Here is a 25,761-nt window from a genome sequence, read left to right on the forward strand (position 1 = left end):
TAGATCGAGAGAAATTATGTGCAATGACTCTAATTGCAAATGCAATTAGGGGATTAATGATTGTATCTATGGTCATCCCTCTCTTGTTCTACACTACCCCTATATTATTTTCAATTTCTTTGCATCACTCCTCATAGTCTTTGTTCTATCTAGGGTAGGATACCCTGTTACTCTTTGAATAATCCTCTTTGTGATCTTGATAGGGTTGTCTTCTAACCATACAGAGTTGTCATGTATTATGCTAAGAACTATCTTAATTCACTCTGCCTTGAATAAACTAGAAAAATATAAGGCACGAGTTAACCCTTTTCTCTCTACAATTTTGTTTTCCTCTTTTAGCACTTCGTTTTCACACAATTTTTCATACAAGTCTCTGATTTCCATGTCTCCTATACTCCCTACCTTACAAGTGTAGCAACACCTTACATCTTGTATCATTAAAACTTGTGGCATCATAGATAACGCACCAAATAGGTCTCCTTTGTATGCAATATAAGGAATTGCAAAAAAATGTGGTTGTTTAATCTCATTACTAATCAATTGAACATTTAAAACTTTCTTTCCTTCCTTAACCACAATATCATAAGAGATAGACACCATAACAACTATCTAGGGTTTGCATAAATTCAAACACTGTAGCTCGACACATGATAAATACCTTGAAAAATATGACATTTAGTGGCAAGTAGCAGTTGAATTTAGTATGCAAACACTTGAATCGATTTCTCCAATTCACCTTATCCTCTTGATGCTCTTTTCAATCTTGAATGATTGTAAATGAGTAAGAAATCGACCATATAGCCCTTAAAAGTTCACAATAAATTCTTAGTGCTTACACAACTATAAGCTCGATTACAATAGAAATTTTGACTCAGTCAGCTTCCATGTAATTCCAACCACACTCAACAACCACAGTGAGCTTGGCCAACACTATCACCTTGGATAGCTCAGCATCAACTTAACTTTCGCTTGACAACAATAGTGAAACTTTTCATGCTCGATAGCAATATGAAAACTTATAGATTTCTTCTAAGTTCTAACCAATACTTTGCATCTTACTTCATTCATATATGATCTTTTTAGAACCGAATCCTTGGAATCGATGTATAATTGAACTTTAAAATATCAGTCCCACACATACCTCTTGATTTCTTAGTTGGGGGTGGTGTGATCACTTGATCCATTAGATGAAGTGATCCCATCTGAACTTGATGTGTTGTGGTCTTTCTTTTTCTTCCATGTCTTGTTCATCTACACTTTAACCTCTTCAACATCAACCTTTCCCTTTCCTTTATTGAATTTACTAATAGGTTCTTTTCACCTTGTTGGACAATTTCTACTAATGTGGCCAGTCTTCAAACAACTAAAACATGTAGTTCGACTCAACCATCTATTTTAGTCACTTCTAAAATGTGTTGTAATGCAATTCTTAGCAACATGTTCATACTCTTGACAATAGTGACAACTATACCTTGTATTGTAATCCCAATTGTAGGATCTTTCATTATGCTTTACCTTAGCTTTCTTGTTTGATGACCAATTAGGCTTGGATTTGCACTCATATGGTATATGTCCATACTTCTTATAGTTGTAGTAGTAACCTTCAAATCTTTGTGTGCTTGATGTCTTGGTCTTGCATTCATGTGCCTGATGTCCTTGATTGTTGCACTTATGATAGTTATCCATGAATTTCTTCTGAGAGTTCTGATTTACATTGTTGCTCTTGCAAATATTTGTTGTATGTTCTATATTTCCACAATTATGACAAGTAGGTTTGTAGTTCTTACCTTTGTTGTTTCTTTGTTCACCACTTTTAGATGATTGTCCTTCTCTAGTACTAGTGTAACCCAATCTAGTAGTATCATTGTTGGATTTAGGAGATCTCATCAATTTCTCAAAGTACTTGATGGCTTCATTAGGTTTGTTGAAACTTTTGGCAAATTCTTTTTCTCTTCTTAGATCGTTTCTCAATTGTTCATTCTGCAACTTCCCAGTTGTGATACCAATATCCTTTCCACTCAATTCATGATTGGAAATCATCATTTGATTCATTATTTTATAGTTGTATGTGAGAAATCCTATTCACCTCTCATGTCTTCTCTTCCGGTTTGTTGGTTAGTATCTTTTTGTCATCTTCAATCATGACTTTCTCTTCTTCAAATTTCTTTTTCTAATCAGTTACTTCACATAGTAATACTGATTGGACTTCTTATTCTATCTTAAGATTTATGACCTCTTCAATTAGGGCACCATTCTTTTCCATCAGATCTGCAATTGCAGCATCAAATTCACTTGTGTTTCCATCTGCAAACAATTCGGTAGTGTCTTCCTCTTGGTAATGTGTGTCGTTCTCCTCAATATCTATCTCTTTACTTCTCTTTAATGGGCACTTCAACTCATCTCTTGCTTCATTTGGATGATGTAGGGAAAGATGGATTTCAATCTCTTAATTCTCAATAGTCTTTTCCAACTTGTATACTTCCATCTTCAAGATCTTTTCTCAAAGCTGCAAAGCTTTCCTTTTCAAAGAACTATGCTCTAATACCAATTGTTAGAAATACAATAGAGAAAGTAAATTTTGAGAGAGGCGGGGTTGGGGGGGGTGGGTGAATCAATACTTCAAAACTTCCAAACTAAACATGTTCATCCATAGAATGACATCAAATAAACATTCAACACATACATGACACAAGATATTTGGTTACCTAGAAACCCTCCAATGAGAAGGTAAAATTGGGGTGGGGATGACACCCACAAATCTTCACTACTGCAGTTGTAAATTGTATCCAATGAAGGTTACAATGTTTGATCATAAACTATGATCTACCCTATTAAAGGTCTTCCATGTTAAAGGCTTACAAGATTGTTAGATCTTACCCTGTTAAAGGATTTCAACACCCTGTTAGAAGTGTGTCTGATTAAAGGACTTAAACTTACAATGAAGTAAGCACACTGGTAAATGATTTACAATAGCCTATTAGGACTACTGTATTAAGAGATTGAACTATTTCACCTATTAGAATGTTTCAGCAATGATCCTGTAGTTAGCACTCTATTGCTAGATAACAGATCACCTCTTTGCATATATCCTTGATCCTCTCTGATCAGATGTGTCAAAGCTGTCTTCTAATTCCTTTCTTTATTCTCCTCTAACTAATTCTTTAATGCATATCTCAATTCATAACTCCTTAGCCACCATGAATTCTCTATCTACGCATGCAAACTTCTCTCTTCGCACATACAATGTTTTAAGGTTTGCCTTCCTTAAGAAGATCTAGGTAACTTAGGGTTAGCTATGAATCAATGATTGTGATTCACCCATTTTTCCACTTAAACCATCACTTTAACTAATTTCTTTCATGTACTACATAGGGATCATCAATATAGATTTGTTCTTATCATCTAGAATCACAAAATAGTCCTTAAATTGACTAAAAAATGGTTTACATAGAAGTTTGTGTCATTACAAACAATTATGTCCAAAATTGTTTTACTTGGCACTTGAAGTCTCTGATGCTCAATATGCACTTTATCTTCAATGTTGTAATTCAGCCTCTGAATGACTCGACATTCATTGATCACTCAACATCTGAATCACTCAGCATCAATTGTCTTCTTGGCACTTGAGTAAATTGAAACTTACTAGTTACTCAACACATATTGTATATCTTGCTTGACATACACTATCTGACAACTTATGCTCAACATACATTACTTGTTTGGCATGAGTTATTTTCTATTTGAGAAATGACTTAAGTGTATTGTCTCTCATGTGTCAAAACCAATCTGAGATTAACAATGCATTGCATGTGAATGTGTATGATGCAAATGTTTCAAGAATCCATTTCCTTCCAATTTTCAATGCAAAATTGGGTTTATACTACCCTATTACATGTGTATTTTTCCTTAAAATGCCCAAATTGTGGTCCCCAAACATCTTTGCATGAAAACACCTTTGGAGAAGACTAAAATTAAGGTGTCTAGACCCAAGCACATGTATCAAATGTGCAAGGCATATGCATAAATCTTATATTGCAACCAAAATCGGGTTCTATTGAAGTAAATACATGCAATATTTTTTGTGAAAGCACATTCCCTCAAAGAAAATTGGGTTCTTGGAAGGTGTTAATTTGTTTTAAATATGTCTTTGTAATGCATGCATTTGGGCGTTTTCACTCCAAGAATAAAAATGGGGTCTCCAAGCCCCTTTACATGTGATATACTTTAATACAGAGCAAAATCACACTCTCCCATGTCATACACATGAAGAAAATGGTCAATACAACTACATGCATTTGACTTGGAAGTCAAAATCACACTCTCTACATGCTATTATATGTGATGTTTTTAGATCCAAAGGCATAATGATGTTTAGAATGATCAAATGCAATTTTAAAATGTGCAAGTCAAATGCATATAACCCATCTATAGACCAAAATCAAGTTTAGGATGGCCTATTATATGTCATGTTTTTATGCCTTGCATTTACATGTTACGAACTTACATGTATTTTGACCAAGACTCCACCTCCATGTTAAAATCAAATTCTCTAAGAGTGATTTCATGTTTCAAATATTTGATGCATTTACATATACAAACCAAAATTGGGTTCTCTAGATGCATTTACATGTAACTCATTTCAAAAAAGACCATGTAATGAAGTTGCATCACTTATGTTTTCTATGTAACACATGTCTAATTGATTTATTAATCAAATACCACTTATAGGGGTCAAATATTATATTTACACTATATTTTACATATTATGTGCAAATATGTATCAAAAAGTAACATTTCACTTTAATGTTTTAAAATAAAACATTAAAGTAAATCTCAACATTAAATTAGACTATAAAGCACATAAAGTCTCTTAAGTGAAAAATTAAAAAGAAACTCAACATTAAATTATAACATATAGTTCACTATAATTACTTAAATTACTTAAATGATAAAGTAACTTAAGAATATAACATAAAGTCCATTTTAATTTAGATTTTTTAAAAAGTGCAACTCAACATTAGAATATAAAGCTAATATTTTAAAGATGCATTTGAACTTGGAGAGCCCACTTTTTAGGCACTTACATCTTGATGTCTTTTGACTAATAACTCTGATTAAGGCCAAAGTGATATTGAATCGAACGGAAAAGTGAGAGAAAGAGATTGAAGGAAACAAAAAGACTAAAACAATCTAAACAAATACTTGAAAATGTAAAAGAGACTATGACGGCCTAAAAAGTCAAGTATAGGCTAACCAACCAAAAAAATTAGAAAATACTTGATGAGAGCCTTCAACAAAATGATTCATTATATAAATTAGAAATGATCATTTGATCAATCTTGGCCAATAAAATAGTGAATTATCTTAGAGAAATGTGAAACTAAATTGAAACTTTTTTGTATTGTTAACTACATTTTGTGATGAAAAAATGTAGGACAACACTATAGGTTGGAATTAATGTGATAAAGCTCATAAAAGGGGAGATCATAAAAGGATAATCTAATTAGATCTAAAAACCAACAAGAACTAACTAGCACTTGCACTCGAAGGAGCAAGGGGTACGCTGATAGCCTCTACATATATTTTTATCAAATATTTAATATGACATGAAAGGTATATAAACAAAGAAAAATAAATTAAACATTGTTAAATTGACATAGCCAATTTATAAATTTTATAATAATCAATTTCATTCAATATAAACACAATGTAATAAACATTAAATATAATATAAATATGGTAAACACCATGAGTAATAGCTGACACTAGATATATGTTAATATGCATCAATCAAAGAAAACTACATTGCATCACCAAAAGGGGCATCTTTTCACCATACCTGTTACACAACAACTTTATACATTAGGGAAATATGATAATGAATTGTTTAAATGTAGCCCATTTAAAAATCAATGAAGTAAACATATATAGAGTCACATATATTAAGGGAAAGTATAAACCACATTGCATCACCACTGTTGTTTAGTGTGGAGCCTGATCAGTCCCCAAGTGGGAGACTGTTAGTTTGTGGGGACTGATTAGGAAAGTACTGTACATACTTCATAAATTTTTGGGTTGTAGCCAACGTTGTGGTTGACATATGGCTGACATGTTGTAACCCTAAAGCAACATAAAATACTTGTATAAAAGGGCTTAGGTTAGGTATTTTTTCATTAAGTTGTGATGCGAAATTGGTTCTTGCGGCAGTATTGAGCTGTAAGAGATTAGAAATTGTAATCAAGTTGTAATCACTTGATTATAATAAGATCAGACTTGCTATTTGGTGGATGTAGCCCAGGGATTGGGTGAACCACATTAAATCTTGGTGCCTTGTGTTCTTTTCTGTGTGATCTATTATTTTTTGTTATTGGTTATATTTGCATGTAATTGTTATTTCTATCCGTGGTTTAATCCTAACAAGTGGTATTAGAGCCTAGTTATTTTTAGTTATCCTCTATAGGAAAGTTTCATGATTTAGTAGGAGTCTCACAGTTGAGTGGGAGAGATGGCAGATGAGGGTAAGCTGAGGGTTGATAGGTTTAATGGGCAGAACTTCCAGTTATGAAAAATGCAAATGGAAGACTATTTGTATCAGAAGGATTTATGGAAGTTGTTGGAAGGCAAAGCCAAGAATTAGGGATCTATGTAAAATGATGAATGGGATGTTTTGGACAGAAAGGCACTTGGAAGCATTCAGTTATGCTTGGCACCATCAGTGGTATTTAATATTAGAAAAGTGAAGATGACATAAGAGTTGATGAAAACCCTAGCGACACTATATGAAAAACACTCTACTTCAAACAAGGTATTTCTCATGAAGCATTTATTTAATATGAAAATGGTAGAAGGTGGATCTGTTACAGATCATTTAAATGAGTTTAATACTATTACTAGTCAGTTATCTTCTATGGGTATCAATTTTGAAGAAGAAATTAGGGCTCTCTTGATTTTGTGTTCTTTGCCTGAAAGTTGGAATGGTTTGGTAATGGTTGTGAATAATTCTATTCCTGGATCTAGTAGCCTAAAATATGATGATGTGATCGGTGTTATTTTAAGTGAGGAAACTCATAGAAAAACCTCAGGTGGATCTACATCAGGAAGTGCTTTGAATGCACAAAGCAGGGGGAGAACGAATGAGAGAGGAAGTAATTCTAAAAATTATGGGAAATCAAGAGGAAAGTCAAAGGGGAGGAGGTCTCAATCAAGAGGACCGAATGAGTGTTGGTACTGTGGAAAACTAGGGCACAAAAAGAAAGATTGCTAGAATAAAAATAAAAATGAAGGAGATAAATCAGATGGAGATAAAGAGGAAAATATGGTAAGTAACAAATCCGAAGAGGATGCTTTGCTTCTATCTTTAGAAAGTGTTGATGATTCATGGGTATTAGATTCTGGTGCTTCATTTCATGCTACACCTCATAGAGGTTATTTCATTGATTACGTCCAAGGGGATTTTGGGCTTGTTTATTTGGGGGATAATGAACCTTGTTAGATTGTTGGAAAGGGAAAAATTAAGATTAAGTTGCAGAATGGGAATCATTGGCTACTACATGAGGTAAGACATGTTCCAAGGCTAAGTAGAAATTTAATTTCAGCAGGGCAACTTGGGGATGAGGGTTCTGTAGTTACTTTTAATGATAAAAATTGGAAGGTTTCAAAAGGTTCCCTTGTAGTAGAAAAAGCTGTGAAAGTAGGCACCTTATATCTTTGTACAGGTCATATTGTTCCTTCTACTTTAATTGTTTCAGAGAAAAATGAATGTTCAAGAACAATTGCTGTAGTTGAGCAGGGAGAACAAATAGCTGATCTAGATTCTGATACAACATTGTGGCACAATAGATTTGGGCACATGAGTGAGAAAGGTATGAATGTACTTCATTCAAAGAAAGTTTTACTAGGACTAAAATGTGTTAATATGGATTTCTGTGAAAGTTGTGTATGGAAAACAAAAGAGAGTGAATTTTTTAAAGACTAAGAAGGAAAATAAAAAGGAAAAATTAGAGCTTGTGCATATCGATGTATGGGGACCGGCTCAGGTATCTTCCCTTGGAGGTTCTCATTATTATGTTACATTTATTGATGAAAGAACTAAAAAAGTATGGGTTGATTTTCTTAGACAAAAATTTGATGTATTTGAAACTTTTAAGAAATGGAAATGCTTGGTTGAAAATTAGATTGGTAAGAAATTAAAATGTCTCAGATCTAATAATGGTGGTGAGTATTGCAGTCATGAATTTGAAGATTATTGCTCCACTAATAGTATTCGTAGACATAAAACTATTCCAAGGACTCCATAGGAAAATGGAGTGTCTAAACGCATGAACATGACTATAATGGAGCGTGCAAGGAGCATGAGGTTGCATGCTGGATTGCCCTTATACATGTGAGTAGAGGCTATCAATACTACTGTATATTTGATTAATAGAGGTCCCTCTACTCCTTTGGGCTGTGGTATTCCAGAGGAGGCATGGACTGGTAAGAAGGTGAGTTATTCTTTTCTCAAAACCTTCGGTTGTGAAGCATTTTCTCACATAGATTCTGAAAATAGAACCAAGCTAGAAGCTAAGTCAAAGAAATGTGTATTTTTTGGATATGGCATTAATGAGTTTGGTTATAGGCTTTCAGATTTTGAAAATCATAAAATTGTAAGAAGCAGGGATGTCATATTCAATAAGAAAGTGTTGTACAAAGATCTATTGCAGTAACATGAGAAGAAATAAGATGATTATGTAGTGCTGGATGATACTCCAAAAGCTGATGTTCCAACCATTCCTCATGATGTGCAACAACTGCAACAACAAATACCACACACACCAGTGAATGTTAGATGATCAACAAAAAAAATTAGACCTCCACAAAAATTTTCTCCCTCTTTGTATTCAATTTTACTTACTGATATTGGTGAACCTAAAAGTTGTGATGAAGCTGTGCAGGTGGATATTCAGTGGGAGTCTACAATGAAAGATGAAATGGACTCTTTGCTGAAGAATAAGACATGAGATTTATGCAAGTTGCCTGCAGGTAAAAAGGCTTTACATAATAAGTGGGTTTACAAGTTGAAAGAAGAAGATGGAGGTAAGAAAAGATTTAAAGCCAGGTTAGTTGTGAAAGAATTTGCACAAAAAAAGGGAATTGATTTTGATGATATATTTTCTCCTGGTGTTAAAATGACTTCTATCGGTACTGTTTTAAGTCTAGTGGCTACTAAAGATTTTCATTTAGAGCAGTTGGATGTTAAAACAACCTTCCTTCATGGTAATTTGGATGAAGAGATATATATGGCTCAGCCACATGAATTTGCGGTCAAAGGTAAGGTGAACTTAGTGTGCAAATTGAAGAAAAGTTTATATGGCTTCAAGCAAGCATCTCGGCAATGGTATCTGAAATTTGACAGTTTTATGCATGAACATGGTTATAGTAGGTGTCATTTAGATCATTGTGTCTACTTTAAGAGGTTGGATGATGATAGCTACATTATTTTATGTTTATATGTTGATGATATGCTTGTAGATGGGTCTAACATGGATCACATTAAGGGGTTGAAAAGCCAATTAGCACATGCATTTGTTATGAAGGATTTGGGGGAAGCCAAACAAATCCTTGCTATGAAGATTTGCAGAGATAGAAAAAATAGAACATTGACGCTATCTCAGGCTGATTATGTTGAGAAGGTGTTGCAACGTTTCTTTATGGAGAATGCTAAAGCTGTCAGCACACCTTTACCTAGTCATTTAAAATTAACTAAGAGATGTGTCCTAAGATACAAGAAGAGGAGGATAAGATGTCCAAGGTATCCTATGCTTCAGCTATAGGAAGCTTGATGTATGGTATGGTATGTACTAGGCCAGATATTGCAGATGCGGTGGGAGTTGTTAGCAGGTATATGAGTCATCCAGGAATTGAGCATTGGAATGCAGTCAAATGGATTCTCAGATATTTGAGAGGAGCATCCAATAAGTGTTTACACTTTGGGGGCTCTACTACTGATTTACAGGGCTATGTTGACTCAGATTTGGTAAGGGATATTGATACCAAGTAGAGTACTACAAGTTACATCTTTACTGTTGGTGGGGTAGCCGTGAGTTGGGTTTCTAGGTTACAAAAGGTTAATGCTTTATCCACTATAGAGGCAGAGTATGTAGTTGCTACAGAGGCATCCAATGAGATAATATGGCTTCAGTTCTTCTTGCAACAATTGGGACATCCTCAGAAGGATAATTATATGTTCACAGATAGTCAGAGTGCCATTCATCTTGCAAAGAATTTAGCTCTGCATTCAAAGACCAAACACATACAATTGAGGTACCATTTTGTTCGGTCAGTTTTGGAGGATGGACAGTTAAAGCTAGAGAAGATACATACCAATGACAATCCAACATATATGTTGACAAAGGTAGTAACAAGAGAGAATTTGAACTCCTCTTTAGCTTCGGTTGGTCTTCTAGATTGAACATGAATAAAAGAATAGAAGAGTCCAGGGTGGTTTGATCCAGTGGGAGCCCCATGTGGTAGCTGTATTGCTACAGGATCAGTCTCCAAGTGGGAGATTGTTGTTTAGTGTGGAGCCTGATCAATCCCCAAGTGGGAGATTGTTAGTTTGTGGTGACTGATTAGGAAAGTACTGTACATACTTCATAAATTTTTGGGCCATGGCCGATGTTGTGGTCGACATATGGCCAACATATGGCCAAAATGTTGTAACCCTAAAGAGACTTAAAATACTTGTATAAAAGGGCTTAGGTTTAGGTATTTTTTCATTAAGTTGTGATGCAAAATTGGTTCTTGCAGCGATATTGAGTTGTAAGGGATTATAGATTGTAATCAGGTTGTAATCACTGGATTGTAATAAGATCAGACTTGCTGTTTGGTGGATGTAGCCCAGGGATTGGGTGAACCACGTTAAATCTTGGTGCCTTGTGTTCTTTTCTATGTGATCTATTATTTTCTATTATTGGTTATATTTGCATGTAATTGTTATTTCTATCCATGGTTTAATCCTAACAACCACAAGGAGCATCTTTGCACCATACCTATTACACAACAATTGTGTACATTAGGGAAATATGATATTGAATTTCTTAAATAAAACCAAGTTAAAAATAAATGAATTTAACATAGAGTTACATACATTAAGAGAAAGTATGATACTTTGTACCTATTTGCTCTATGGTGAGAGTTGTTGCAATCACGATTCTTTTTTAATGGTATATGGATTATTTTTCATTCAAGAATATCGTTCAAAGGAGAATGGTGGCTCTATATGAAGGTTGTCTAGTGATTTAACTCTTGATATAGTTGTAAAAGTCAAACCTTGTCTTTTTGTTGTACCAATATCAACTATTATTTTCTAAAGTGTTAGTCCTCAAGATTTTGTATTGTGAGTGCCCATGACATGGATACTGGTATTTGTCTATGATTAACAAAGGTTATAGGTATAATAGGTGAACTTTTTAGGTCATCTTGGTCCCAAGGTGGACCATTATAATTATCAAATCGCACAACCACATATAAAGATAGTTTTGGCGGTTTACAACCTAATGTATACAAAACATCTACCACCTCCCCAAGTGATCCATTTACCAAGCTTGTTTGAATCCAAAGGTTTATCATTAACATTTTTCGTTTGCCTTTACATACCAAGAGTTCTTTTGGAAGTTGATTGACATCAATATTGGGGTTTGGTTGAAAGTGTGTTTTTGCTACAATACTAAGTGCAACATGACGATTAAGTAATTTTAGTATTTTTTTTAATTTTGTAGCCCAACTAAATTGTTTCTAGAGTAAAGGTGAATTGGCTATTCAAATGCAATTTGTTCAAAAACATGTAGTATTTTGTTTGTATGTTTCATTAGTAATTCCTAATCAAGTTTATTTGATTTCACATTGTGCATGTTTTGCAACATGTGATGAAAATCAATTTATATTTGAGTGTCACCTTGTTGAAAAAATATGGTAGTTAATGTGATTTAACCATTGTGAATAGGTCCCAAAGGTATTTGGAATTTGAGCATGATACATAGATTGGTTTATCCATGTTAGGGGGTAGTTGGGCTAAGTCACTAACAAGAATTATAGATGTACCTCCAAAGCACATCATTTGTTGATGGGTGAAAGCTTCTCACAATCTACTATCTATTTTAAAAATAAGTTCAGGTCCTAGAAGCTAAACTCATCAATAAGGATTTCTTTCAGATCTCTCATCTCTTCTTGAAAGACTAATAGAGATTTTCCATGTAGTGGGTACATTCCTTGTATTGGTGTTTAATTTTTGTATAGCTTCTAGTAGTACCTTATTGGAGTTTTTAGTCCTTTCAAATCTCTCATTACTTTGTTCTATAATTTTCCTTATTTCTTGGGCTAGTTCCCTTGCCATCATTCTTTAAGGTGTGATGATGCATTGACGAACAATTTCCATAGGATAGCAGGATTATGCTCTGCTACCACTATAATGCCCCACTCCTAAAGACAAGATTTCCTATAGAAATTATTAGCAACATAGACTATTAAATTCAATTATAGAAATTGATCTCTAGCAATGCCAATATTTCTACACATCCTTAAGGATTTCTTCAATCGGGATTCTTAATCCTCTCGAAGGATCCCCTATGTCATGAGGAATGAACCTCAATTATTCAACCTTCCTTCTTGAAACTACCTTTCAAGTTGAGATTCATAATCCTCTATGAATACCCCCCATGTTCTGTAGGACTATCCTTGATTAGTCAGTCATCTTGAAAGGAGTACCTTTTAGTTCAATTGGGTGTGTTTTCCAAGCTCAGTGCAATTCTCAGATTATAGTCTATCACTATTTCTGACAATTCTTGATCTTAGTATTCAAATCCAATTTAGTTCTGTGATCTTAATTTATTAGAAGCTTATCATTATTAATTACCTAATGGGTCCCTATATATTATTTAGAAGAAAAAACATTTTAAAAAAATTATTACTATCAACATATGTAGTGGTTATAGGTGTAATAGATAATTTTTTTGGGTCATCTTGGTCCCAAGGTAGGCCACTGTAATTATCAAACCTAACAACCACATATAGAGGTAGTTCTAGGGGTTTACAACCTGATGTATACAAAATGTCTACCACCTCCCCAAGTGATCCATTTACCAAGCATGTTTGAATATAAATGTTTGTTGTTAACATTTTTCATTGGCCTTTACATAGAAAGAGTTCTTTAGGAAGTCGATCGACATCAATATTGGGGTTTGGTTGAAGGTGTTCTTTTGCTGCAATACTAAGTGCAAAGGGATGATTGATTAATTTTAGCATTTTTTTAATTGTGTATCCCAACTATATGCAAGCACAAACATTTAAATTTACCAAAAATATATTAATTTTTAACATGGGTGTATATAGTTGCAATGATGGAAGTGCAATTATGTGCTTGTAGTATTAGAGATGAAGAGAACAGGTATATTTAAGCAATCTTGTTTTTTATACCATTAATTTTCTTGACTAAGGAAGCATTTTGTCTAAATACAAGTGTAAACATTTAAATACACCAAATATATAGTATTTTTAATATACTTGAAAATATCATCAACATTGGTGATTGTCAACTTCAAGAAACCTTGAGTGGCACTTGAATCATATACAACTGAGATAGTGAAGATGAATTGTTTCAAACATCATTTCTTGATTACTGCCTCTTCAGTAATATTTGCATCTTCATTGAATTGGAGTAAATATAATATATGTGTGGACATACCCAGAAGGTAGGTGGCACGTTCATTAAAAGAAACAACCCAAAGTGTGCATGTATGACCCACTAGCTTTAGTTGAAATATGTACCTATAAATACAATCTGCAAATGTTTCTTTTCACTTTGCACAAGTCCATGTTTCATCAACATTTTGAACAACCTTTTATTTACATTGTTTACCATTCAAGCGAAGGGGGCAAGATGGATAGTAAATTGAATTTGTTTTTATAAATTGAATTATTTTCTTTATAATTTAGTGAAAAGGTTGGGAGACATTCATAGATTGTTCCTCAATTTCAGCTATTATTTTCCTTTATATTTGTAAGGGCACATCTATAGCTTGTGTCGATAGTGATAAAATATCCTTTCCATATAGATCAAACCATAACCCTAGTTTTGTTGCCTCTTCTATGTGTGGGTTTATGAAGAGTTGAGTACTAGCTAATGTTCTTATGACCTTTCCACTGTATTCAGTGGCTTTTCCATATTTAACTGCAAGAACAAAAACATCATGCAAATGGTCCAATTATTGGAGTTGTGTCCCCTCTTTCTAAGTGGATGGTCCCCATTAAGTTAGATTTATAGTAGATAAAGACATACCCATCAATTTGACACTCCTAAGAACTTTTGTATCATCACAACCTCTGTATTGTGGTACATGGATCAACACAAATAACTATTCCAATTACATCAACAAGGGACTCATTTTTTGCATGCATAATTTCATCAAAAGGGGTGAAAGAAAATTGATGTCTTGGAATTGCAAGGTCATCATCTATGAGAGAAACCCTTGAATTGTCTTCCAAACAATTTAAAGCTAGCTATTAATTTTTTTTGTAGAACCTATTTGTTGTCTTAACAATATTACCTTAGATGGTATATATATCTCACTTGGATATCCAAGTAATAAAGATCTACAATCTTGTTGAAGCAAGTGATGTGTACCTCAATTTTCTCACAATCTGTAATATCAAAGGAGAAGACTTTTCCTTCTCCATTTTGGGTCTTAAAAAGCGAATCCATTTTTTCATGGTAACACACCCTTTTATAAGCCACCTTTTTTTGATATTGACTCAATTTTCTAATTGGAGTAATAGTAGGATTTATTTCTTTATTCTTTAAAGACGATGTTTTCCTAGGCCTCATGGTTTTGAAAGGGAGTTTTGAAGCATCTTCCTTTTTAAGGACATTTGTTGATGGAGAACCTAAGTCTATAGCATGTAATTCTAGGCCTTTTTTTGTGCATAAATAGATGGGTTCACCAATAATATGATGATGCAAGAAAGTGATGTCTATTTTAGAAACAAAAATTCACCTACAAGAGCATATCGAGTTCAAGTATTATATATCATAACATATCACAAAAGATGGAGCAAAAATTGATTTTGTTATTACACGTAGGCATTATTGGATAATCTTATAGAATAACCTTAATAGATTTGAAAATAGTAGGGTAACTATACCCCTTAAGTAACATCATGGCCCCTTTATGATTTCTCCCAAGCCCACATAATCATTATATTTCTTTGGAATTATTGTTTTTTGTTTAAAAACTCCATCAAAGAGGTCCATATTGTATCGTGGCATCACTTTGTGGTTTGGTCCCAACTCAACAATGTCTATGACTTAAAGGTGTGGTTGTAATTGTAGGTTCCCATCATTAATCATTGTAATTGCAGATTTAGTTAAAGGGGCCATTTTAAGTGGAAGAAGGTAATTGATATCTATAAATGAGACATCACATGCATTACAATTATCATCTTGTAAATCTATGATATTACTATGTATCATTCATTTTAAATTCTATACATCATACTATGTTTGTTATTGTGTTCATATATGCACACTAGAGATACATCTTTATATGTAATTAGGAATGCCAAACCTTTTTTCTTAGTGAGTCAATGAAGTAGATTTAGACATCGACAAGCAATAATATTGTGTGAAGAATACTTGATTGTGATTTTTTTTATAGCATTTAATACTAGTTATTTTCTTTGGAAGACACCTATGCATGCAACAAAAGATATGACATTAACCAAGACATTTTTCAAGATAATGAAACTAGTTGTATTGACAAAATAGAGCACTTGTTGGAACACAAACACGATGGTTAATAGCAAGGTAAAATTCAATATGATAAAAATATGACACTACTGAAACAAATCAAATTAATGTAGAATTACAACGAATAACGAATAATATATAAAATTAATGTAGAATTACAACTATATTTTATACATTATCCTACATTCAATTCTCAATTCATGTTTTATAATAATAGAATCTATGCAATCTCATAAAATACTTGACAATTTCTTTGGAAAAGAAACCTACATTCTATTTCAAGCAAAGTGAATCTAAATCTCCAGCCCGACAACACTCCAATACAAAATAAGATTTCCCCACTCTTTCGCAATGGAAATACAAAGTGGGGAGAAGCGGATCATCCAATATTTGCAGAAAAGTTGTAACTCATTCTTCACCCATCTCACAACACTATTGCCAATCATCCACATCTTAGTGCACACAAGAAAAACCATTCTTGGATATAGACCACTAATCTCAAATACCAAACATTCACATGATTTTGGGGCATATGATTAGTGCCTTAATGATATTCACCATGCAACACAAAGATTTGGGTACTCAAAGGAAGGATGTTCACAATTTCCATACAACATGAGAGGAGAAAAAGCTTAAATGTCATATCTATAGAGCAAGGTGTAAGAGAGTGAAATTATGAATGTCATAGAAAAATACCAATATGATACAATTTCTAGAAACAATGCCTTGAGATGGAGTTAAAGGCATTCAACCCTCAAAAGATCATGTTACTAAAATTCTACACATGCTGGAATTTTACTTCAAGTAACATTGCAGAAGAAAAAATTCATTTTCTATTCATTTGCATTTCATCATTTTTCAATCATATATAAAATCATGAGAAAAAGGAGATATAATGTTCATTGTATAAATCATCACTGATATGTACAATTTTTATTTTTACAAAGTATGAAATGAATGGAAAAATGCTAGAAATAAAATATCTCACACAAGTTGTGAGTCTAACTATTGTCTTTCATAGATATTAAGAACAAGAAAAATACAACACAGGAAGATAGAGTTAGAGGTAACCAGTCATTGCCATTTCAGCGTTTGACTGGTTATGTGATCTTCAATGTTGCTTCTGGTCTAGCTCTTGATCTGATAGCTTCGGGTCTTCATTCTCCTACATGAGAAAAAGTGGGGTTAGATCTTAAAAGATCTAAGCAATGACTGATTATCTGCAACTATGTACCCACATATGGAATATCTTTCCTATTCCAAATACATATAAAAAATAGTAATGCTTAAACAAAAAAAGTAGAAATTGTAATGTTAAAGGGACATATTAGTTCTGACATGAAACCTTTCATTATAAGTCAATAACAAGCATATTGATTTCATAAGGAATAAATGCAGATAACAAAAAGATAATTTATGAGTGTCAAGCTTGTGCTCGAACCTCATAAACTACTCTTTCAAATATTACAGAATGGGATAATTCAACACTCAGGGGGTTGTTTCAGAATATGATGAAAAGATTGCATAACTTGCTACAGGGAGGATCAAGTATGGAGACACCACAGAACATTACTACAGTGAAATACATACTTGACAAGTGTTAAGAGTGTAATTTGGTATGACTGGTCCCTCTAGAATTTCATGGGTTTCATATTAGGATTTGAGAGATGTCACACTCATGGAATTTCTTGTCCTACTAATCACTTGTGTTGTTTGGGTAATTCATTCCAAATAGATACAGTTGCATATCATTTTACCCAAATCAATATATGAAGCATCAACAACACTTACAGATAAGAGCAAGAGATGATTCCATGGCTCGGGCAAGGAAAGAGAGATAACTAAACTAAAGGAAGAATTGAAGGTCCAAGATGTTAAATTAAGGGTCATATGTCCATGCAAGTGTTAGCTACACTAATGTACAAACTAGAGCTAGTATAAACTCCAATCTCTCATTTACTTGTTGCTGTACACAGTTGCCTAGGCACTCATACATACACTTTTGACCTCATTCTGCAACTTTGAGGGTCTATAAGGTTGGAAAAAATGGAAGAAATATTTACCATTCAAGTTGGCAGCTTTTCAAATTTTATTGGGTCCCATTTTTGGAATTTTCAGGATGAATTAATTGGTCATGCAGAGGATGGACATCAAGATTCCACCTTCAAAGATGCAAGCTTAAATATGGATATTCTTTATTGAGTGGGTGATATCAAGTGGGTGAGACATGTCAGGGAACACCAACATACACTCCACGTGTATTGGCTATGGATTCAAGAGGCTCCTTAGGTGTAGTTCGTGCATCAGGTTCCTTATATGAAGAGAATTCATTGTCAGATGCTTCATCTATTACAACTTAGAGTGGGAGTGTTGCACATTATTTTTTAGAACCAAATGAAAAGAATAAATTCCTGTAGAGTTTGGAAGAGGAAGTTGACGGGAATCAACAGGAGAATATTAAAGATGGAAATTCCTCTAGTAAAAATGGTATAGAGGACAGAACACGCATCCAATGTTTGGGAAATAAAGTTCAATTATAAACAGATTATTCAAAATTACAACTTCATCTATTGAGTTTGTATGACATCAATCCAAACAGCAGGTCGATGCCATATAATTGAAAGACAACTCGAAGAAAACCTCTAATGCTAAAGCTTCATAATAAAAAAATTTCCATTACAAATGCAAGAAAGCAACTATTGTGGCAAGAGCCATGAAACAAACATATTTTTTTGAAGAGTAAATGTAACAACAGTGAATCCATATTCAAAGACAAACAAATACCCACAACTTATACTGGAGAAGACAAAAATTTGAAGCTCAAGTTCATATTCATGGCGGCCAACAAAATATAAAAACCCAGAACAACATACCTTCCAACATCCTTCACAATGGCGGCTTTAAAAGGCTAGTTAATCTTTCATGGCGACCCTCTTAAAATAGTAAATTCTCTATTGATAACCGAAGAACCAGTCAAGATCTAAGAAGCAAAGCAAGTCATAGTGGCGACATATATAGAAAACCTTTGATATGGAATGCTCTAGCAAACATCTCGTGGCGGTTAAAACTGAAACCCTCATTATCTCCTCTTTGCTTCCAAATTCTTCCAGAATGAGTGTTTGTGAAAATGAATACCCTTTTAGGTTTATGAAGGCTTTTATGCCTTTTTCATTTTCTAATTGTTTTGAAGTCCCCAGGTTATGTGTGGGATTTTATTCCCTTTTCAAATATTTATATTTGTATTGTAAGAGGTGGGGGCTTCTTTGTTATAGTCTATGTGTAGGTTGTTTAACTCTTTTTGCATAAATATATCATTGTCAAGAAAATTATTAAAGTGATATAATTATAAATCACTTAATGTTTTCTATCATTAATGCAAAAAAAGATAAGTCATTTTATTCTCATGTTATGGTCTTTAAGAGAGTCAGTTGGAAACATTAGGAGCCTTTTTAGGGGGAAGTTTGGAGGTCGAATTTGACTTCACCTTAGCAGTTTAAACATCTTTATGACCAGTTGGAGTGTTTTGAGGTAGTTTCTGATGAGTCATGAGGGTAGTTATGGGTTAGTAAAGTCTTATGAGTAAAGAGACTTCATTTTTAGAAGTTTCTAAGCCCTCATTTCTAGGCTTTCTTTTTTCATTTGACCCAAGTGTTGGGTTTGGTATTTAGTGAGTTTTTTGAAATCATTAGAGAGAGTTTTGATTATGCAGAGGAGTTTTTGTGACTATTTTCTGAGTCCTTAACTTTATTTGCAGAAATTTGCAATTCATTTTGGAAGTTCAATATAGATAACAACAGTTGTGTTTATGCTACTTTGTGTCAATTTTTGGACCTTCTTTCTTTCTACAATTTTGTGTGTAATGATAGAATGATTTGATAAAACAATTTGTGAACTATTCATGTTCCTCATTATTTTGTCTAATTCTAGCACCTAGTTGTAGAAAAGTAAGTCTATTTGCAGGTTGTAATCCGTGTTTTTAAAATGTGAAATTGGTAAGAGAGAGGCATCTATATTCCTCCTTTTGCTAATTCATTCCTGAAACCTTATTACAAATTACTTATGCAAGTCTTTACAAAAAGAAGTGTTTTGTTTGTACTTGAAATAGCTGAGTAATCCTTCTCTGTCAGTTGTTTTTAAACTTTCATACCTCTTTTGGTGTATTGCCCATTTGTTAGTTTAACTATAGGTTTTAGGTTTATTTCTAGTAATCTCTCTCCTTTTTCCCTACAAGTTTAAATTAAGTTCATGGAGATTTCACTGAATATTTTATAGGAGCCGGCCTAGAACCTGGAGGTCTCACTTCACTGCATGTCTCACCAGGAAGTGATTCCCATGTTAAGTTAGAATTGTTGAAATTTTTCAGTTTAGTACTGGGTGCAAATTCTGATACTTCATAGATCAAACACAAAAGACATCAAAAAATCGATGCAGAGAAATGAGTCTTTGAAACATTTTCAGGGTTAAGAATTGATAAGAGCAATGGAACATATTCATGGCTTTGAAGTTCTTTCAATTTCAAAGATTTGTAACCATATTTGATACATCCTCTGTTAATGTGTATCATAATAGCTTTGCTTTATGGTAGGTGACTTTTAGCAGTCCCTCATTCTTTCTATATTTCTTCGCATTTATTGTTGTGAAGATTTCTATTATTTATGGTTGATTTGGTTTTCTTTTATTATTTAATCAACAAGTAAGCCTTCCTTGTCAAATCTCCAGCTTTTGTAAACAATAGCAGTCAATTCCATGTAATACTTTCGTAGAAACAACGTTCTTTTAGTTAATCCCCCAACATTTATGAGAATATGGTGAGCTAGAGCATTGATGCTCAGTGTATCACAAAAATGAGGGCTTAACATCTTATGAAGGGGATGCAAGGCACACAGGTTTTTTTTTGTGGCGATTACAACTGGTTCCATGATTGTGTGTGTCCTCAGCCTGAAACCCCCAAAAATAAAACCCCATGTCATGATTTTGGATCTCTTCTTCAATTAGTGCGATTGTCAAACAAAATACTAAAAGTGAATAAGATGTTGAATCAATGTCTCTTGTTGAAGGCCAAGAGACTTCCTAATTTATCCTTCTATAATATTGATAGAGAAATTTTTAATTTCCTTGAGATCTTAGAAACTACTAGAAAATAAATCTCCACAATCTTTTCATAATCGCTGAAATCTACCCATAGATTATATTTTAAACAAATATTTGTGACGGATTAATTTTCCAGCTACAACATTAAAGAGATTATGACCACCTTCATCCTTTATAAATATTATGGAATGGTGCTAATAGTATTCACATTGTTTTTTGTAGTTCACTATTCTTAAACTTTGTATCATATAACTACAGATCGGTGTCTCCTTGCTCCACACACCAGCTTGCAAAAGCACCTTTACATTATTTGGTACAAATTTTGTCAGTTTAATTGTATGCTTTACTCAAATCTTATGAGTAATCTTTATATAGAGAAATACAACCTACCCATTCCATCTTAAAACTTCAACCTTTACTGATCTTAAAACCATATCCAACAAAAACTTAAACAAATTTTCCTCTAAATGCTAGGTTTCTAGACAAGGCGGCCATAATAATAGAGAAAGACATCCAAAGCGACAGATTAGTGGGTAGGCAATGTAGAATCTCTTCAACAACCCAAATTGAGGCCCTAAAATCCATAATCGCAACTTTGTCTGTCTTCTCCTATGGAATCATGACCTCAATAATAAAGGCACAGTAGCACACATTTTCAGTACTACAAGCCCTAACAATGAATAGAAAGCTAGGGTCCAACAATTTTGAGATTCTGACAGGCTCCTTCTCAGTCTTCTCTCTACTGGTCCTCATAGCTTGACTCCCATTGTATGACTGAATCATCATCCCAGTCACCCGTTGGATGATAAAAAAATGGGTGTAGAATCACAGTATTCCAGAGAATGGGCATAGGGCTTGCCATTTCACATGTTCAAGAAATCCTACAAAGAAACAAGGGTTATTAAAGTCGATATCAGGTTATGGAAAATTCGTACTTTGAAAAAAGCAAATATGAAATACCTGCTCACAAAGGGTGTTGATGTTGTTTTGCCGATGATGATATTTATAGAAACATCCACAATGAATTAATTTTTAGATCTTATAGATTTTTTGAAGATCTCTTGATATATATAAAGATACACATATCTAAAATCTTGAAATAAATATGGTGGGTGAACAAGGTTGAAGCAGATATGCATAATAAGTATGGCTGGCAATGATGATTGAAACAAGATATCCATTGATCCAACAGTTTTCAATAGAGAAAACCATGAATGGTATCTGGTTTACTTGAATGGACAGGTTTGGACAAAATGTCCACCTATAATAGCCTATCAGCTAAATATCAATGTAACAAGGAGCATTAAAAGATAGAGAGATCTAACTTCACAATAGCCAAATCTAACTCCAAAATTAGAAAATATAGATGGTTGGGTTCACCAAAAAATTTAGGGGAGAAATTTGTATTAACGAATTTAACGATATACACTAGATGAGATAAACTCATTAACAACACACTTTCACACTAAGCAATTTAATAAAAGAGAAATATGGATTCCCAAACATAACTCTCAACATAACTCAAGTTAGATTAGTGAAACCCAAATAATATGAAGGGATGCCAATACTAAACACAAATTATACTAAATAAGTATGCGAGTAAGTCCTCTTTCATGCAATGTTAATTAACTTTAGATGTGCAAATGTGTAAGTAAATTGAATCAATTGATTAAATAAAAAAATAAAAAATAGATTTACGAGCAACATGTATGCAATCAACCCAATTAAAATATGAAAATATGTCTAAAACAAGAGATAAAAAGAAGAGTGAAATATTGACCTTGAAATGTGCAAAGGAAAATATCTTTTCACTCCAAAAACTATGAATTTAATATTGTGACTGAGAATCCACTTATATATTTGTGATTAGAATAGAAAACTTGGAAAACATTGAAAATTGCAGATCTCCAGGCATAGATCAATTTGGGTGACATCTACTGGTAGGTTTATAGGATGACATACATGTTCCCAAAGAATTAGATCAAAGTCAACCAGTATTTTTTTGAAAGCTCGTGATTGATACTTTCCAGATTCAAATTTTTAATTTTAATACCATGTTCCTTTACACAAGTGAAAATGATTTTTGTTGGTGGGGAGGGGCTTGCCCTCGTTTAGGAATTAAATTTGAAAGGAAATGAAATGTAAAGCATGTAAGGAAGCAAGAAAAATATAAATATTTATCTTTCTTGATGAAACCCTTGCTAATAAGGGTTTTTCAATGCTTGAATATTGTTGAAAATGAAGGATGACGGAAACCTCCACAAATGTGATGGATCTACCAAAAAAAAATCATGGACCCATTGATGTAAATGTGCACCAAAGAAGAAGAAGAAGGATATTACAATGTAGATATTCTCTTTTGAAAATCAATAAAATGCAAGATCTTGAAGAGGAAATGCTCACAAAGGATCCTTACATATTTGAAAACACCTTGAATGCTTCAAAATTCTTTGAAATTTGGTAGCTTGAGTTTCCTTGTGGGTGTAATAGATGTCTTGCGATGTGAAAATGAGGTGCCTGGGCTTCCTTTTTGAGACTAAAAACAAAGAAAGATGACAGGGTCACTCAGTTTTCCAAATTAAATCCCTGAGAAAAAACTATCCTTGGAACCAAAATAGCATGAGGTATAGGTTGACCAGTCAACCTATACTAGGGTTATCCAAAGAAGGGGTAACCCTGAGGCCTCAAAGAATACACTGATAAAATTCGAAAAGAAGGAACTAAGTAGGAGAAAAAAAAAATTGAGCACAAATGCATCCATGGCTCACAAAATCACTAAAGTACGGAAGCTAAAATGTCTTAAGTTATGAGTGCTTCCATTTTAAGATGGTTCATGACTTAAGAAATGGTACTATAGGATTAAAGGACCCATATGAGTTAACACATTATTTCATATAGCTAAGGATTTATTATGAAACTTAATGATCATGTTTGTATAACTAAGAACATGGTACAAGTTAAAGCATTACACCATATTACTAAGGATTACACAATACAAGAGTTTATTAGCTAAAAATGCGCAAACATCATTTTTTAGCAATTTAAAAGGGAGAATTTCATATTTTTCCTACATGGTGGGTACCAAAAATGTGTGTATGAATTATGGCAACCTACAAGTCTACATTTACACCACTCAATAGGCCATTAATTCAAATGGTTAGTAAAATCAATCAAATGAAACATAAACGAATCAAAGGAAACCTATTGCTACCTAGTCATGGTGATAATCTAATTATGTCTTTTCTCTAAATTGTGCAACTAAGACCAGTGGGTTATATAAATAAAATGGAATATTTAATTAAAATACATCTACACGAAGAAATTAAGATGAATTTGGTGACTAGAATGATGAAATTTGATCCTAATTGATGCATTTGCTCCAAGAATGTAATGTATTATGCTCCTATGTGATTGTTTCAAATGTGAACTTTCTATAACACATGATCTAAGATGAGAAATTTATACTAAAATGATATCTAATAGGTAATCTTTATATGAGAACTAAAAATGACAAAATACCCTTAGAAGAATGATCTAGATGAATAATTCCTTGATGTAGGTTCCTTTTATTGATTTTTCTTGGAGGGAATTGGTTTGAATATGAATGTAATGATTAAGAATAACCCACAGTGAGTCGTTGAGATTAAGACCTTAAGTGATCCATGTAATTCAACTTCATTGGTTTGGTTTAATTCGTTTGTCCTTTTATGAGTTGAGTGGTTGTACAAATGTTAATTAATTCACTTAATTAATATCTCTAGCCATGTAATTTTTGTCTTTTGATTTAGTTAAATAGCTACGATAATTAAACAGTCTTTGATGATTAATTATTGATACTTAATAATTAATGAAATATGTAATTAAATTGATCTAATCTAATTACACATTTGGGCTTAGGATTGACTTTATTTAGTAGCCTTGATTGGGGTTTGATCACTTGAATGGGGTTTAGGGACAATTGATCACAATTTAGGTGTTTGATTAGGCTAGATCAATTTTGGGTGATTACAGATATATATTCATGACTCTGATGTCCTATAGTGTGTTATTTTAGTTGGTGTCTTTGGTAAGCTTACTTAGTATCAAGCTTGTATCTATGGGTTGGAGGTGTAGAAACATCTTTCTTAGAGTGCCAATTGGGTTAGTTTCATGGCTAGCTTGTGTATGTCATGGCCATGGATGATATTTGATCTCATATTTTGATCAATTCATTGAAATTAATGTGTTTTCCTCATGTTCCTTTGTCATGGTCTTGGTCGATCACCAATTACATTCTTTCATGAGTTTATTAGTCCATTATTACCTGTATCTATTTATTGCACCTTTTTATTATATCTATATATTCCACACTATTGCATTTTACCATAAAAACACCCACCCCCCCACACACACACATTCCAACCATTATTTCACACATACTAATTCCCAAATCATAAGACATAAAAAACAATTCTATATCCTAAGGTCAAATTCATGAAACTTAATTCAACATTATAGTGCACCTTTCTCCAAAGTAGATTTTGGAAATCTAAATAAACCCTAAGTTTTAGTAGTCAATTTATTTACTCAAAACTTGTCATTTAACAAGTGTTGAAAATCCCTACAACTTAACAAATTATTGTATAATATCTCTATCATAATTAAACCAAATGGAATATACAATTAATATCTACCCATTTAATATATTTATATTTATTACTTATTTATATATTAGACAAATTTATTTAAGTTTTTTATTGAGAATTTTTTTTTCTCATCTACCCACTTTAACTAATAATCAATGGTTTTGGGAGTATATGTTCCACTGAATTAAGGGAGGCTTTGTACTCCACAAGGCTTAATTAATGGTAGGTTCATTAAAAAACATTCAACTTCACCAACAAACTAAA

At 33.1% G+C, this 25,761-nt stretch overlaps 1 long non-coding RNA gene across 1 annotated transcript; it reads right to left on the bottom strand.

The window, feature by feature from the left end:
* Nucleotides 1–16,658: 16,658 nt before the first annotated feature.
* On the bottom strand, nucleotides 16,659–18,895 carry LOC149539248 (uncharacterized). Its single transcript, XR_016355887.1, has 2 exons — nucleotides 18,655–18,895; nucleotides 16,659–16,946 (listed from the first exon to the last, which is right to left on the bottom strand). It is a non-coding gene; the product is annotated as an uncharacterized LOC149539248 (long non-coding RNA).
* Between the last annotated feature and the right edge of the window lie 6,866 nt (nucleotides 18,896–25,761).

The sequence above is a fragment of the Cupressus sempervirens genome, chromosome 9 (genome assembly GCF_028749045.1).
Source record: "Cupressus sempervirens isolate cs-2001-9-10 chromosome 9, ASM2874904v1, whole genome shotgun sequence".
NCBI classification, from domain to species: domain Eukaryota; kingdom Viridiplantae; phylum Streptophyta; class Pinopsida; order Cupressales; family Cupressaceae; genus Cupressus; species Cupressus sempervirens.